This window comes from Pongo pygmaeus, chromosome 23 (genome assembly GCF_028885625.2).
Source record: "Pongo pygmaeus isolate AG05252 chromosome 23, NHGRI_mPonPyg2-v2.0_pri, whole genome shotgun sequence".
NCBI lineage: Eukaryota > Metazoa > Chordata > Mammalia > Primates > Hominidae > Pongo > Pongo pygmaeus.
Genome location: NC_085931.1, coordinates 44,577,187 through 44,594,788, shown reverse-complemented (window position 1 = coordinate 44,594,788; position 17,602 = coordinate 44,577,187). Strand labels below are relative to the sequence as shown.

Sequence of the window (17,602 nt, the reverse complement as noted above, 5' to 3'; positions counted from 1 at the left end):
CTATGCGGCCTTTAAAAAGGATGAGTTCATGTCCTTTGTAGGGACATAGATGAAGCTGAAAACCATCATTCTCAGCAAACTAACACAAGAACAGAAAATCAAGCTCTGTATGTTCTCACTCATAAGTGGGAGTTGAACAATGAGAACACGTGGACACAGGGAGGGGAACATCACACACTGGGGCCTGTAAGGGGGTGGGGGCCTGGGGGAGGGATAGCATTAGGAGAAATACCTAATGTAGATGATGGGTTGATGGGTGCAGTAAACCACCATAGCACATGTATACCCATGTAACAAAACTGTATGTTCTACACATGTATCCCATAACTTAAAGTATAATAATAAAAAAATAATCATTTACTTCATTTCTCATGTTTTACATGGTTCTCTCATGGTCTGTTTCTCACAACACCTCTATGGACTAGGTCCTGTTATTATTCCCATTGTACATACAAAGGAACTGAGGCATAGGGGAGTTAACTAACTCCAAATCATGTAACCGGTACATGGCAGAGCCAGGATGAATATCCAGAACTGTCTGACTCCAGGATCTCTGTGCCCTTTCTCCTATGTCCTGTTTCCCTCTCTGTAGCTTATTTCAGCTAAGTTACTGTCATTGTGTCTAGACAAGGACTCTCTGAGCTTTTGGCGGGGTGGGTTCCTTCTCTGGCTGTTCCTGAAGAACCAGTACATTAAGCATGGCCCCTGCATGGAAGGCCTGCTGGGAATGGTACTTCCTGTAGGGGATAAAAGGGAGCCCTTCTAAGGATGCTGCTGAGGATGGGGATGGCCCTGTCACTTCCATTCAAGGATCCTGTTCTAAACTAACAGTCATCACTCTAGACAGTTGCCTTTAAATCAGGGAAACATTTCTTGCCAGTTTTCAGACAAGGCCCTACATGTCTACCAGCCTTTGATCTTGCCCCAGCTGGCCCAGAAAGTCACCCCCATGCCATCACTGGGGTGCGCGTGATCCCGAGCTCAGGAAGGGAAGCGGCAGGGCAGTGGCTGTTTCATGATTCACCTGTCTAGCTGGGAGCCCTAATTTTTCTCCTTTTCTCTTAGACCCAATGCCCGCTTGTTACCAACATCAGAAAGATGATGAAGTGAGATTCAGGACTGTGGCTGCAGAAAATATTGATGGTGGACTCTAAAAATTGGCCTCCTACTCATCCTTAATTGCCTTTGTGCTGGTGTCTATGGAGGATGGCAGAGGTTGTCTTTAGAAAACTGTAATCTTCCAGCCCCCTGCTGTCCTTTAGGAGGCAGACTCATTGTTCCTGTAATGTAGGGGGTGGGTAAACTGCTGCCTACCCTATCTGTTTCCTGGGAAGCTATGCTTCCTGAATACTGGACATTTTCTTCTGGGAGAGACTGAAGAGAACATGAAATCATAGGATTCTAGGGTGGGAAGTAGGCTTAATACTTACAAGTTTTTTGTTTGTTTGTTTTGTTTTTTCTTTTTCATGAATTAGGCCAAGGAGGGCAACTGAATTGCCCAACAAGAGATCACATACGTTTCTTTCTAACATATAGCTTTTCCCAGAATGGGATCTGGGTTTTCTGGCTGCTGGGCCTGGTTTATAGTTCAGTGGGGACCACACTTAACAATGGTTGAACTTCAGGTGCTGTGACGAAATGCTGTCATGAGGCTGGAGCAGCTCCAGTGAAGCTGGGCCTGCAGAGGAAAGACAGATGACATAGATATGTCTCATGGAAAGGCATTATCTGCTCTAGGATGCCCTGCAGAAACATGAGAAATGAAGTAAGGTGTGTGTGGCCTTCTGAATCCCCCAGTTCACTAATAATGTGTTAATACCCAGAGCAATGGACAGAGGTGAATAAATAGCCTATCAAAATGGGTATTTCTGGCTCTCCTTTATTGGTGAAGGTTGATTGCAGTTAAATGAGGACTTGTAATAGAAAGCAATGCTTGGCACATAATAGGCACTCAACAAATCTTGCTTTCTTCTTTTTGTTCCTAATGTGGCTGTCTTTCATATATTTAAAGATGACTGTAATTAACTTCTTAAATCTTTTCTTTTCTAAGCCCACCATGTCAACCCTTCCTCTTCTCCTCCAACAATGACTGCCGACCTCTCATCAGAGGGTCTACATTTTGGCTTATTTTTTTAGAATAGTTGATGGATGTATGCTCTTGTTCCTTCCTTCCTTTGTGGTCCTGTGTTATTTGGCAGGGTGACAGAGGTTAAATATTATGCGCAGGTCTGGAAAAATTACCACTTTCCCGTTTTCTTTATTGTTTCATTGGTTCTTGGATTATCTGTGTGGTTTCTGAATATGAAGGCTGGTTCTGCAAGGTCAGCAGTGTACCTCTGGCCTCTGTCACGGGCTTTTCTCTCTCACACAATGAGGGCAGGATCACAGAACGGGCATGGAAAAGCATAAAGCACTTGAAAGCATACCTTTGTGTATGTATAAGACTGATGTTTGAAATGTTGGACATGGAAAATTTTAGACAATGAACGCAAACTCTAATCTGCATTATAAAATAATCTTTTTATGTCATTTGTTCAATTCACTTTTTACACAGGCAGATTTTTCTTTATTTAACAGTCTTCTAATGAATGGGTCTTGTCCCCTTTTGAGAAGCATAGAATCTTAATTAGAAAGGAACTTGGCAGTCATCTAGCATAACCTTCCACTTTCTTCTATAATATTCTATACAAATGGTCATTAATCTGCTTTTGAATACTTACAGAGATAAGAGATCATTACCTCCCAAAGGACCCTGTTCCATATTTAGAAACTCTATTAGAAATATTCGCCTTATGCCTTACTGAAATCTTCATCTTTTTCATTCTCCTCATTGGTCCACCTGAGCATTAATGAAGATCAAGCGCAAGCCTGTGTACCATTTGTCTGTTCCCTCATCTGCCTTCTCTACTAGACGGAGGGAACCTAGAGGGCAAGGTCTATAACATTTATGTTCATGCCCAGCCTTTGGACAAAATCTGGCCAGTCCTGGCCTTCAACAAATACCTGGCTTCTATGTGTTGAGCTACACAGTGTGCATCAACCAGTTGTTTGAAGACCTGACACATTTACTGAGTCCTCTCTTCTTCTCAATAATGACTACTCCATTTCTTCAACTGTACCTGAAATGACAGTGCATGGAGCCTACATGATAGTTGACCCTTAAACATGTCTTCTGATCTGCTTGTGGAATAAATGCCTTCCAGGTTGCTGACTTGCTTAAATGTGCTCCCCATTGGGTCTCCATCCCATAGATAGAGACATTCTCTGTGGTTCTGCAAATCACAGCACTTGGTCTAGATCTGCATATGTGACATGCCCCACCTTGAGCTACAGTTGGTCTGAGCTCAGAGTTTTAAACTCATTTAAAAGCAGTGAAGTGTCCCAACTCACCTTTTTTCTCATCTTGAGCATTGTTTCCTTCTCATTCTTATTTATTGTGGTCTTCTCATTCATACTTCCTTTAACTGATAAGGAAATGCTTTATGTGTATCAAAACATCTCTTGTACCCCATAAATATATATACCTACTATGTACCCACAAAAAATAAAATTAAAAATTAAAAAAAAAAAGAGAGAAGTGCTTTCATATACCTACTTTCATTCTGTCCTCCCAAGAACTCCATGCTACAGAGAGGACATGTGTTTTATTGTGTTTTATTTCTAAGGAATTTGCCAAAAGAATTAACCAAATGCTGCTAAAGAGAGCAGCATTTGGATGGAGCAGATGCCAGAATCTCGTTCTTGTGAGCCTTGCCTGCAGTGCTATCTCATGCACCACAAATCTTACCTACCAGAAACTTGTGTTAAGAAACAACTTCAGTGGGGCATGGTGGCTCACGCCTGTAATACCAGCACTTTGGGAGGCTGAGGCAGGCAGACCACCTAAGGTCAGGAGTTTGAGACCAGCCTGGCCAACATGGTGAAACTCTGTCTCTACTAAAAAATACAAAAATTAGCTGGGCATGGTGGTGGGTGCCTGTAATCCCACCTACTTGGGAGGCCAAGGCAGGAGTTTCGCTTGAACCCAGGAGGCGGAGGTTGCAGTGAGCTGAGATTGCGCCATTACACTCCAGGCTGGGCGACAAGAGCAAAACTCAATCTAAAAAACAAAAACAAAAAACTTCATTGATTTAGGAGTGTGGTTATAATGACGGAGTTGGGATCAAAAAAAGAAAGACCAGAGGTGTTTGACAAATGATGAGAAAGCAATGGGCAGGGTAAACTGGAAATTATGATGAGGTTAGGAAATTTGCACTGAGCACAGAGTCTTTGTCCAAATGTTATGAAAGGATAAAAGGCTAGAGTTAAGGAGTGAGATGTTAGAGATTTGGTATTTTCAATGAGGCCCTTTTTGGGGTTCTTTTTTTGGCATGTTAGCCTGGGATTGAGTGGCTGAGGTGTTGTTGGAAAAAGTTAATGAAAACTATGGGCTCTAGATACTGTAAGGGCCAGGGTTTTGGCTGCTTCATCCCTAGGATGATGAAACTCAAGGAAAATTGTCAAGCACCGAAAGGAATTGTATACCTGCAGATCAAAAGGAGCCTCTACAACCAAGGTAAAATCAGTGATAAGTTGCCCACATTAGTGTACATCCTAGAAAATTATTTGAATTGCAAGGATTAAAACAAAATCCTTCTTTTAGGAATAATAATTCTCATTATTAAGAGTTGATTATGTGCCAACCTAATATGCTTAACTTGCATAATCTTCTTTTATCCCTCCTATTTCCTGGTGAGGAAACTGAAGCTTAGGAAAGAGACTTTTTCAGATTACTTCAGCGAATGCGTCGTGGAACCAAAACATAAATTTTCGGTAGTCTGACTCTTGAGCAGCACTGCCCGACGGAAATAAAATGGCAACTCATCTGTGTGATTTTAAATTTTCCAGTAGTCACATTTTGAAAAGCAAAGTAGAACCAGTGCAATACATTTTAATAATACATCTTATTTAATTTTATTTATCCAAAATAGTATCGTTTCAACCTGAGATCAGTATTTTAAGAATTACTGAGATATTTTACAGATTGTAAATATTAAGTCTTTGAAATCTGGTATATATTTTGAACGTCTCACTTTGGACATGCGTATTTTAAGTGCTCAGTAACATATGGTTGTTGATGGCTGTGGACAAGGTATGGAACTTGGCTTCTAACACTACGTGGTAATACCAGGGCAGAGGGTGGAGACAAGCTTATTATCTTGGAAGAATAAAAATCCCACCTCAGCTTTTGCACTGTAAGAGTAGGTGTCCAAATAAAATGTCTGCAGAGTTTTGAGCAAAATAGACAGAGACCCAAGAATACCAACCAAGTTCTCTCATGTTATAAGGCAACAGAAAAAAAAATGATAGGCTGTGCAGGAACTCAGCAAATATACACCAATAGGCCAGGTGCAGTGGCTCACGCCTGTAATCCCAGCACTTTGGGAGGCTGAGGTGGGTGGATCACTTGAGCCCAGGAGTTCGAGACCAACCTGGGCAGTATGGTGAAACCCCATCTCTACCAAGAAAATACACAAATTAGCCAGTCTCATAACCTGGTCTCAGAATAAATAAATAGATTAAAAAATTTTTTAAAAACAGAAAAACGGCCGGGCACTGTGGCTCACGCCTGTAATCCCAGCACTTTGGGAGGCCGAGGCAGGCGGATCACAAGGTCAGGAGATTGAGACCATCCTGACTAACACGGTGAAACCCCATCTCTACTAAAAATACAAAAAATTAGCCAGACGTGGTGGCGGGCACCTCTAGTCCCAGCTACTCGGGAGGCTGAGGCAGGAGAATGGCATGAACCCGGGAGGCAGAGCTTGCAGTGAGCCGAGGTCGCACCACTGCACTCCAGCCTGGGTGACAGAGCAAGACTCCGTCTCAAAAAAAAAAAAAAACAGAAAAAAAGAAAATATATACAAGTGTATTGTTCTTGAAGAAACTATAGCTTCTGTGCAAGCCACCCAAAAAAGTGATCAAAATGAATATTCAGGAATGAAAAGGTATTGTTATAAAGGGGCAGACAGTGTGTACTGAGTTACACATAGAGTGATACGTAAATAATTGTTTTAAGTCAGTTGCAAGGCTGATTGCAAATGCCAAAAAATATTTGTCTTCAGAACATACGCAAATAATAAGCTGATCACAGCCATTTTAAAACACTGGAGAGTATGAGTCGGGTTTAAAAGCTGTTAAATATAGGGGATTTTGTGGGGTAACTTAGGTGGTATCTTTTAACTCTTCACTTTGATTATCCTGGGAAAAAGGGTAAGGTGTTTCTGCAAAGCTCAGACATGACCCCTGATGAAATAAGTAGAATTAGATCTAACTTATTAGTGATGATTATTTCAAATGAAATAAAGCCTAAGTAAGAAGCAAAGAAGATGAAACAGAAAAAATAATTAAAAAAATAAAAAATAATGAACTATTAGATTAGCCGCGTGGGAAAAAATTAATCTTGCTCCTCACTTCATACCACATACAAAAATTAACTTGAATCTTAACACCTAAATATAGGAGCTAAATCTGTAGAACTTATAGAGGAAAACAAAGAAAATTATAGGGACTTCAAGTTAGACAAAGATTTCCTCCCTCCCTCCCTCTGTCCCCCTTCCCTCCCCTCCTCTCCTGTCCTCGTCCTCTCCCCTCCCCTCCCCTCCCTTCTCCTCTCCTCTTTCTTTGTTTCCTTTCTTTTCTTTCTTTCTCTGGGTCTCCCTTTGTCACCCAGGCTGAAGTGCAGCGGCAGAATCATAGCTCACTGCAGCCTCAAATTCCTGGGCTCAAGCAATCCTCCTGCCTCAGCCTCTAGAGTAGCTGGGACTACAGGCACATGCTATCACGCCTGGCTAAGTAAATTTAAAAAAAAAAAAAAAAAAAATTTTTTTTTTTCTTTTTTTTTTGAAGAGACGGGTCTTGCTATATTGCCCATGTTGATCTTGAACTCCTGGCCCAAGCAGTCCTGCTACCTCGGCCTCCCAAAGTGTTGGGATTACAGGTGTGAGCCACCATGCCTGGCAGAGAGATTTCTTAAATAAGACATAAAAAGCACAAACTAAATAAGAAAAAAAATAGATAAATTGGACTTCATCTAAGTTGAGGATTTTTGTTCTTGCAAAGACATTAATAAGAAACTATAAGGATAAGCTACAGACTGAAAGAAAGAATTTGCCAGGCATCTATCTGATGAAAGATTTGTATCTGGGATATAGAGAGGTCTTATGCCAATAATAAGAAAACAACCCAATTTAGAAATGAGCAACATATTTTAAGAGACATGTCAGCAAAGGAGAGATGGAGTGGCCAATGAAACCCTGAAAAATGCAAATTAATAATGACATCATTAGTCATCAGGGAAATGCAAATTAAAGACCATCCTGAGATACCGCTTCACACCCACTACAATGGCTAAGATTCAAATGACTCACAATACAAAGTGTCAGTGAGGATGTGGAACAGCTGCAACTCTCTGACATCACTGATGGAAGTGAAAAATGGTATACCACTTCAGAAAACAGCTTGGTAGCTTTTTTTTTTTTTTTTTTTTTTGAAACAGGGTCTCACTGTGTTGCCCAGGCTGGAGTGCAGTGGCTCCATCTTGGCTCACTGCAACCTCCGTTTCCCGGGTTCAAGCGATTCTTCTGCCTCAGCCTCCCGAATATCTGGAATTGGGGGCACCCACCACCACGCCCAGCTAATTTCTGTATTTTTAGTAGAGAGGGGGTTTCACCATATTGGCCCGGCTGGTCTCAAACTCCTGACCTCGTGATCCACCCGCCTCTGCCTCCCAAAGTGCTGGGATTACAGGTGTGAGCCACACGCCCGGCCTTGGCAGCTTTTTAAAACATTAAACATACACTCACAATATGACCTAGTGGTTCCACTCCTAGGTGTTCAACCAAGAGAAATAAAACCTATGTCCACTGGAAAACTTGTATGTGGATATTCATGGCAGCTTTATTCATAGGACTTCACTGACTGTCAGCTGAAGAATTGGTAAACAGCCGTGGTATATCTCGGCAATGGAAAGGAATGAACTGATGATACATACAGCAATGCCAATGAAAAGGTTTGATGCTAAGTGAAAGAAAGCCAGACCAAAAGACAACATGGTAAATGATTCCATGTATGTAACATTATTGAAAGCAAGACAAAGTTAATAGGAGCCAGAGAGTGGTGTGGTGGGGATTACCCAGAAAGGGGCACTAGGGAATTTTTGAGGATGATCAAATTGTTTTATAAAGTGACTGCTGTGGTTGTTGCAGACTGTATACATTTATTAAATTGAATTGTACATTTAAAGGAGGTGAATTGTGATGACGTAAATTTTTTTCTCAAAGAATGCATAAAAACACTATTGCAGAAGTAAGATCAAACATCAATTATTTTAATAAATGTAAATGCTTTAAACTCTTCCATTACTGGATAACAACTTTAATTCTTGGTTAAATAGCAATATGGTGTGAGTATGTTAATTTTAGACTAACTCAAATACAATAAAATATATTTAATTAGGTAAAACTAATAATTTTAAATTGGTAAGTTTAATACCCATAAGAGGATAGAATAGCAAAGTTATTTTCCAAATAGAAAACTTCCAGGTATACTAAGCAAAAAACAAAAATTGATAGAAATATATGTTGGGAGAGCTTCGGCCACAGAAAAGAAGGATGAATCATCTTGTTAATGACAGAAATGATTTTTAAAACATAATATCAATAGTTGTTGAACTGCCTATCATGTGGAATAAAAATGAGTGAAGTGTTTATCAAAAAAATTACACAAATGGTAGATACTGTGGCGCAAGAAAACTTCATTAAATTCCATACCATAAAAATTACACAGGCCCTACTCTTGACCACAGTGCAGCAGAACTGCATGTCAGAAACAAACTTTTAAATGGGAAATTCAAACTACTTGGAAACTAGAGGAGGGTAAAGAATTTTCCTAAATGCTATTTAATCCAAAAGGATATAAAAACTAAAATTATAGCCTGTTTTGGTATCAGCAGAAGAGGAACATTTCACAGTAAAGTTTATGGAATGTGCCGAAAGCTGTCACTGGAGATATTTTAATAGCCTCCACTTCTTTCATTATTCAAAAAGGTAATGATAAATGAATCTTACGTTTCATGCGGTAATTGAAATATGAACAATGGTGTGTCCCTAAGGAAAGCCGAAGTGAAGTGGAGTTCACAGCAGAAGTCTGTGAAGTAAGAAAAATAATAAACAGAAAACTAAACAAATATTAATTTTCATTAATTTAAATTAATTAAAATATTAATTTTTAATTAATTAATTTCCATATATAAGAAGATGGCAAACCTCTGGTAAATTTAATAAAACAATGGAGGAAAATTAATAAACAGAACAATGAGTAAGATGGTATACAACAATATAAATTTGAAAAATGGTAATCAAAATCAATAATAGCCAACATCTACTTGTCACTTATCATGTATCAGACGTAGTACTAAATATTTAGTGTTGATTATCTCATTGAAATCTCATGACTGATCCTTGAAATTAGTGCTGTGATAATTTTTTACAGAGGAGGAGCCTGAGAGTAGAGGCAGCTAGACCAAGACTTCTTAGCTGTGGAGTGGTGGAAACAAGAACTGAGCCCTGAAGCCTAGCCCTGGGCCCTAGCCTTTCCTCCTTACTTACTACAGTTGAACTCCATGGGAAATTCCATGCAGATTTAAGAAAGCCTGGAGGTGTAATGTTGTGCTTGCCTGGAAGAAGATTTGCATTTATTGCGGCCAGTCGCCTGAGGCCCTGTCAGTCCTAATCACTTTGAATTAAATTCTGCATTTCAGGTCTGTCAGATACCAGATAGCTTGAGTCCAGACAACACACCACTGTGTGATCCATCTTGAGGGTGCTGATTCTCAGGGAAGGCCTCCCACCCCCACTTTAGTAGTCATCCAGATAAAAATCAGTGTGTTTTCTGTTCTTCCCTTCTGTTTGGGGGGTGGGGGGTTGTTTCTAAATCACCTTTATACTAAGAGTGTAGGATTTGGGTCCTAACTTTATGCAAAGGTTCTCTCTTTGACTCCCCCTTAAGCCAGGCCATGGGCCTCATCTCCCTCCTGCACCCTCACAGTAGTGAAAGCAGAAGGTCAAGAGCCATTCCCCTCAAAGCAATACTGAGTTTCAGGAATTACTTATATTCTAATTTTCCAACTTGGACTTGCTTTTAATTTTTGTAGTTTTGCTTTGATGCTAACTTAAGTTTTTTTTATATGCGTGCACGCACACACGCACGCATGCACACATATATGTTCCTTGTTAACTTTTCAAAATGTTTTCACTGTGAGGCTTTTGAGGTTATCTAGTTCACTATGTTACCTGAAATAGAAATCTCCCTTCCCCATCTTTCTTCTAGAGCTCAGTTAGCATCTCAAGGAAAGTGTTCTGGGCCTGGCATTCTGTTCAAATTTGGGTTCCCCTTCTATAGGTTATCTTTCCACCTGTTACTTCATTTTTTATGACATTGATCCTCGTGTACTTATTTGTTAAATACCTCTGATGCATCGGTATTGGTGGATGTGTGTCTCACTTGGCACTGCAATGTGGAGCCTACGTGGATGGACCCCTCGGCTCTTCTTTCTGCTTCCCAGTTCTTAGCATGTGCTTGCTCATAATTGGCTCTAACCAGGTGTTTGAATGAAGAAGTCTTGGTAAGAATTTTGAGGCTATTTCATTCAGCACGGAGGATTCCCAGTAACGTTATTTTATCTGCCGTGAACATAAAAAGAGAAGGCCGATAACTTAAGTTCTGGGTATCCATGGTCTCTTGCTCAAGAAAGAATTTCCAACCTGTAGAGAATGAATGGATTTTCCAACAAAAGGCATTAATGTGATTGAGGATTTGGGAAATGATCAAATAGGATATCGCCAGATTAAAAAAATTAATTTTGTATTGATTGAAAGCTTGAATTTAAAAACAGAAACATTAAAACTAGAAGAAAAATATGAAAATGTTGGTCTAAGAATGAGGAAGGTTTCTGTGTGCCTAAGGAAAATGGAAAAAAAAAAATCTTAAAGGAAAACTCCAGTAGATTTGATTAATTGCAATGGAAAAAATCAAGGGGAAAATTCTGAATAAACTGGAACAAAATTAAAGGACAAGTGATAAATTGGAAAAATTGTACTTGAAACAGATATAGCATGTAATACATAAAGAGCTGTTGCAGATAAATAGGAAATACAGACCCGCAGAAAAATGGGTAAAGGATAAGAATAAGGGAACTCGCAAAAAAATGCAAATGGTAAAAATATACAAATATATTCAAAGAAAGAAGAAAATAAGATTTTATATCTATATAGGAGTCTTTAAAAATTTTTATTACTTATTAATGGGAAGTATCTATGAGGGCCAGCCCTTCTTAAATTGTCTATTGTAAGTCAACATCAGAATACCCTTTTTGGATATTTTGGCTATATCCAGATTCTTAAAAATTATGTACAGGTTCTGTGATGCAGAAATTCTTTGCTCCAAGGAAATAAAGGTGGAATCAAAGGATTTTCATCATGGTATTGTTTGTTTGCAGTAGTAAATCTTAGGCACAACCTAAATCCCAACATTCATGAAAGAGTAGGTAAAGTATGGTACATCGTTGCAATAAGACAGTTGAAGCTTTTCCAAATCATTTTTAAATAACATTTTATTGATTTAATAGCAACGTTGAATGTTGCTTCAATAAATGGAAAGGGAAATACTCATGATGTAATATTAAGCTTAAAATAAGGCACAAAACTAGTTCCCTTCAAAATTTAAAGATGTCTGTGTAGTTATATAATTACTTACAAAGGCAGATCATATGACAGTGTTTAATATGTTACCTCTGGGTACATGTATTCTAGTTTTCTCGTTTTCATTGCATTTTGCAGACTTTCTGTAGTAGCACAATTTTTAAAACTATATTTTTCTCTCGACTGTGAAAGGAGCAGAGGGAGGGAAGGAAAGAGAAGGTAATTAATGACTTCACATAGATAATGGGAATAGTAACCTTGTTGTTCTTGGCCGGGCACGGTGGCTCACGCCTGTAATCCCAGCACTTTGGGAGGCTGAGGCGGACGGATCATGAGGTCAGGAGATCGAGACCATCCTGGCTAACATGGTGAAACCCCGTCTCTACTAAAAATACAAAAAATTAGCCGGGCGTGGTGGTGGGCGCCTGTAGTCCCAGCTACTCGGGAGGCTGAGGCAGGAGAATGGCGTGAACCCAGGAGGCGGAGCTTGCCGTGAGCCGAGATCGTGCCACTGCACTCCAGCCTGGGCGACAGAGTGAGACTCCGTCTGAAGAAAAAAAAAAAAAAAGAAACCTTGTTTTTCTCCCTGTTTAGGGGCAGCATGGCGTATTCACAGGTGTAAGGGTGCAGCATACCGCGGGGTTTGGCTCACCTGCGTATGACTTGTGACTATCATGGGTGTCATTGTCTCTGTAAGAAGGGCTTGCAAGGGATAATCCAGGTAGAAGAGCACCCACTAACTTACAGAGGCTTTGTGTGCATGCGAGCGCCTACCCTTTTTACTTAGGTCATTTTGGAGGTGTCTTTTGGGAACACGTGAAGAGTAACATCAGGTTTTGCAAGCCAGCTGATTTCCCTGTGCTATGGAAAAAAATGAAAACTCAACTGGCAGTCTATCCATCTTAATCCCGAAGGAACTGGGACCTTCCCCACGTACTTAACTAGGTGACTCAGAAAATCCTAATGTGATCCAACCCAAACTCCAAACTGGCTAACTTAGAAGTCACAGATGAAAAAGAGAGAGTGGGCTGGGTGCAGTGGCTCACACCTGTAATCCCAGCACTTTGGGAGGCCGAGGCAGGTGGATCGTTTGAGGTTGGGAGTTTGAGACCAGCCTGGCCAACATGGTGAAACCCCATGTCTACTAAAAATACAAAAATTAGCCGGGTGTGGTGAGCATGAAGGAACCTAATGGGGAGAGGTCACAAAAGACTCACTTTACATCCCTTTGTGCAGCTACAGTGATTCCTCCCTGCATTGCCTATGTGATCAGTTCCCTGATTTTTTATGTTGTGATCTAATATATAACCTGAGTAAAGTGCCTTAAAGAATCTACTAATTTTGTGTCAAATATCAAGAAGCCCTTCGATTGGCAGTTCCAAGAGTGGTGGTTATTATCTTGGGAATTTTCATGGGCTCATCATGGTGGAGGGGTGAGAATAAATCCAGAAGTCTGCTGCCTACAGGACTGTAGATGGGAAGAGGGAAGGCAACCTTATTCTCATATGCACTCTCTCTCTCAGTACCAAACAGGGAATCTTCTCCCCCAGATTTCCTAGGAGACTTTGCTTCAGGTACATTGGCCAAGATGGTGTCTCAGGCCCATGACCTGTCTTCAGGGAAGACTGAAAAAGTGATGATTCTTTGTGTCTTTGCCTGTGTGTGTGTTTCTGTGTGTGTGTCTGTGTGTTTTCAGCCTTCTCAGTAGGGAATCTGAAGTGTAGCTCTCTGGATAGGCAACCAAAAGAATCTCCCCTGTTTCCTTTGTAGGTTTGTTGTGAGAAGAAAATGCTCATCTCAGGAGCAGGAATAATTAATATATATAAGTGAGTTTCTCTCTCCTCTCACACTCCTTTTTCTGTGGTGTTTGTTTGTTTGTTTGTTTAGTTTGTTTTTTATTGAGACGAAGTCTTGCTGTGTCACTCAGGCTGGAATGCAGTGGTGCGATCTCAGCTCACTGCAATCTCCACCTCCCAGATGCAAGCTATTCTCGTGCCTCAGCCTCTGGAGTAGCTGGGATTACAGGTGCGCATCACCACGCCCAGCTAATTTTTGTATTTTTAGTAGAGACAGGTTTTCACCATGTTGGCCAGGCTGGTCTCAAACTCCTGAACTCAAGTGATCTGCCAGCCTCAGCCTCCCAAAGTGCTGGGATTTACAGGCATGAGCCAATGCGCCCAGCCCACTTTCTCTTTTTCATCTGTGACTTCTAAGCCAGTTTGGAGTTTGGGTTGGATCATGTTAGGATTTCCCGAGACACCCAGTATGTACATGGGGAAGGTCCCGCTTCCTTCAAGATTAAGATGGATGGACTGCCAGCTGAGTTTTCTTTTTTTTCTTTTTCAGTAGCACAGGGAAACCAGCTGGCTTGGAAAATCTGATGTTAACTCTATTTAATAGATAGCTGAATTCTCATCTGATTAGGAGGAAGCAACTCAGGTCTGTACCTAGATACAAATCAGTCAGTGGATAAGGATTTGCCAAATGCACACTGTTCCAGGATTCAGATGAGGAAAAGCTCATGTCTTCTCCAAGAATTTAGTGAATACTAATGAAATAGGGAAGAGTGTAGTACCAATCAGTTACCAGCTGGATAGTCAGGGATGACTTCACAGAAAAAGGGGGACCCTGAGCAGAGCCTTGGGGGGCGACTGTGATTTCCAGGAGTGGGGGGGAAGTGTGGTGTTCCCATGCTAGGTACATCATTATCAAGAACACAGAAGCTTTGAGGAGGAGGTGAAGAGGAGGCGTAAGAGCATTTTATCTTGCTGTTTGAGTTAATGACAGGCTTTCGTTGCCCAAAGAAGAGAATACCTTTTCCCAAGCAAAACTCCTTTACCTGCTTATTATCTGCTCAGCTTAGCTATAAAAGTTAATACTCTTATCATTAAACTTTTTCTATTAGAAAAGAAAGAAATGCACTTCTTTTCTCTGCCCGACACTTCCTCTTTTTCGATTATGAAGGGCATACCTTTTTGATAATTGAGGAAACTAATAAACCAGATCTCAAACTAACATCCAGGACTGGTCAGGATGCCCACAGCGGGGAAAGTTGGGCCAATTTTTATCTCTGAGGTTTCAGTATCAGTATAGTCAGTATGTCCACATTTTGATTAAAAGAAAGCAAATAAATGGAATGCCTAGATATGTGTCTTGGAAAGTGCTAAGGGAGTTTCCAAGGTAAAATAGTAACTATCTATCACAAAGTATGTTCTTATGGGGGAGATATAAGTGTACTGAAGTGCATTACTGAAGGGGTAAACAAGGCGAGGGAAGCACACTTCATACTGGATGGGGGGGACCTAACTGTCCTTATATTTGGAAAATTGAACTTTCATTTTACAGTGTACAGAATCCATTTTAAAATCAATGTTCCTGACCCATTCAGTGGGCTCAGGGGCAGAAGATGGAGCTGAATGGGATAGGCATTGTTAAATTTCTTTCCGAGGTTCTAATTTTCTTATTTATCAGGTAACTTGCAACAGGCTGCCAGCTATATACCTTGTGAGGCATTGATTGCTACTAAGTCCAAAACCCTGACCTTAAGGTTTTTAAGTCCAGTGACCTCGTGACAATATGGATCCTGAGGGCAGGAATCTTGGTAGATGCGTAGAAAATCAAGAGATAAAACTGATTTATTTTCTCTAGACTTAATATTTTGCCCTGTGATGGTTCTCAAAAAGAAGATGTTTTGGTGAAAAAACTACCTCCATGCACTGCCTTCAACCTGTGGAGGTGACTGCATTGAGAGGCAGATTCATTTTTACAGCTGACTTGACAGGGAGGGTTTGACATGGTGGCTGTGACAGAAAGGTAGATCTGGGATGTGGGGGAGAGGGATTGTGTCTAGCTCCTAGAATTCTGGAACAAGCTGGTGGGTGCATGGTGGTACGAAGATGGAGAAAACTGAGGAAGGATTGAGCTTTAGCAGGAAGAGCAAAAGTCCTATTTGTCATCTAGACAGGGTATAATATATGTGGCTGGAGCTATCCAAGATACACATGTGCTCATCCTTAAAGTGATTTGTTTCCCCTGAATAATAACATAGTACACTATCAGCAGGGGGCACAAATGCCCATTCTTTAAGCATCCTGCAATGAGATATTCCTGGTTGAAAGCACAGCCAGGTACAGCTTGGAGCTACTATGTAGCAGAAGGAATTCACTCTCTTCTTTTTGTATAAGACAAGCATGAGGGTGCTGTTGACCTAGTGAAGTTAACATTTGGGGCTCAGATGCTGAGAGTCTGAACTTTGGTGGAAGTATTTAGGGGAATGCTAAGTAACATCAGCTGTCCAGCACCTGGAGCTTGGAGCCCTTGGTTCAGTGTGAAGTTGGGTTTAGGATGAGGCATACCTGCTGGATGGACAAAATGCCTAGGTACAGTGGAAAGGCGTAATGCCTCTTGTTGAGAGAATGGCAGCCAATGGCTAGTTCATTGCCTCCAGCCAAGAGAGATGTCCCTGAGTCAGTCATTGGACAATCTTGCTTATTTAAACTTTATATTCTTTCATGTATAAGTCTCATTCAATTCTCTTATATGTAGGGGTTAAAGAGTTGTCACTTTTCTTTCTTTAAGGATTCTGAGGACTTCAAACTCATCTTTTTTCCCCTTTCAAGGTCTTTCCTACTTCCAGATAATGCAGTGTTTTCCATTAGGTCAAAACTTAGACAAAATGTGTACTCTCATGTACCAGGACAAAGACTCTTCATCCACATCCGTTTTTTTCTGAGTTTCAGCTGGTACTTCTGAGCAAGGTGCCTCAACCTTAGCACTCATGATGTTCTGGGCCAGATAGTTTTTTGTTGTGGGGGCTGTCCTGTCTGAGGATGTTGAGTGGCGTTTCTTGCCTCTGCCCCCCGGATCCAGTAGCACCCCAATGCCCAAGTCATGACAACCAAAAGTGTCTCCAAGTATTGCCAAGAGTCTTTTGGGGGCAAAATTGCCCTTCATATTAGAAACTGACACAATTGGGGTTACTCCACGCTCTAGGCAGATGCTGACTGTGAAGGTGATGGGATAGAAAATGGAAGCACTAAAGTCAGAGGCCAGTCCAATGGATTTGTGTCGTTTTATTCCCAACCATGTGAAGCGTTAAGATGTAGCTATTACTTGGTGACCCCATGGTGATGTCCATTCATTACTCTCTTTCCTCATGTGGGACACTGATGGGTCAGATTATGTCTTTTTTTTTTTTGAGACAGAGTCTCACTCTGTCACCCAGGCTGGAGTGCAATGGCACAATCTCGGCTCACTGCAACCTCTGCCTGCCTCCCGGGTTCAAGCGATTCTGCTGTCTGAGCTTCCTGAGTAGCTGGGCTTACAGGCATGTGCCACCACCCCTGGCTAATTTTTGTATTTTTAGTAGAGATGGGGTTTCACCATGTTGGTCAGGCTGGTCTCAAGCTCTTGACCTCGTGATCTGCCCGCCTCGGCCTCCCAAAGTGCTGGGATTACAGATTTGAGCCACCGTGCCCAACCAGATTCTGTCTTCTAACTGAAGCATGGAAAACAAGCCAGGTCAACAAAATAACTTTATTTATTTCTAAACAAAGTTACTTTGGATAGGCAACTTGGAAACATTTCAAGTTTTCATCCCTAGTTGTACCATTTCACCAAGATGATTTTAGGAAAAGGTGCACAAAGGTATCAAAATGTGAACTTTCTTGTTGAGAACAATGCGTGATGCTTCACAGTCTCTTAATTCCATCTGTTTCCCATGATAAAGTTCCAGCATTAGGTGCAGGTGTTAGAAGGACCTCCGCATTATGACAGTGATTTTCCTGAAGGTCAGAAGGGGCAAATTTTAACTCTCCCACTTATTAGCAGTGCAATTTGAGACAATGATGTTTTTAAGTCTTAGT

The 17,602-nt window shown here is 40.9% G+C and overlaps 1 protein-coding gene across 3 annotated transcripts in view; it reads left to right on the top strand.

The window, feature by feature from the left end:
* Window positions 1-17,602, top strand: part of LARGE1 (LARGE xylosyl- and glucuronyltransferase 1) — a 657,275-nt gene that overhangs the window by 324,914 nt on the left and 314,759 nt on the right. The gene's annotated exons all lie outside the window — the stretch shown is intronic.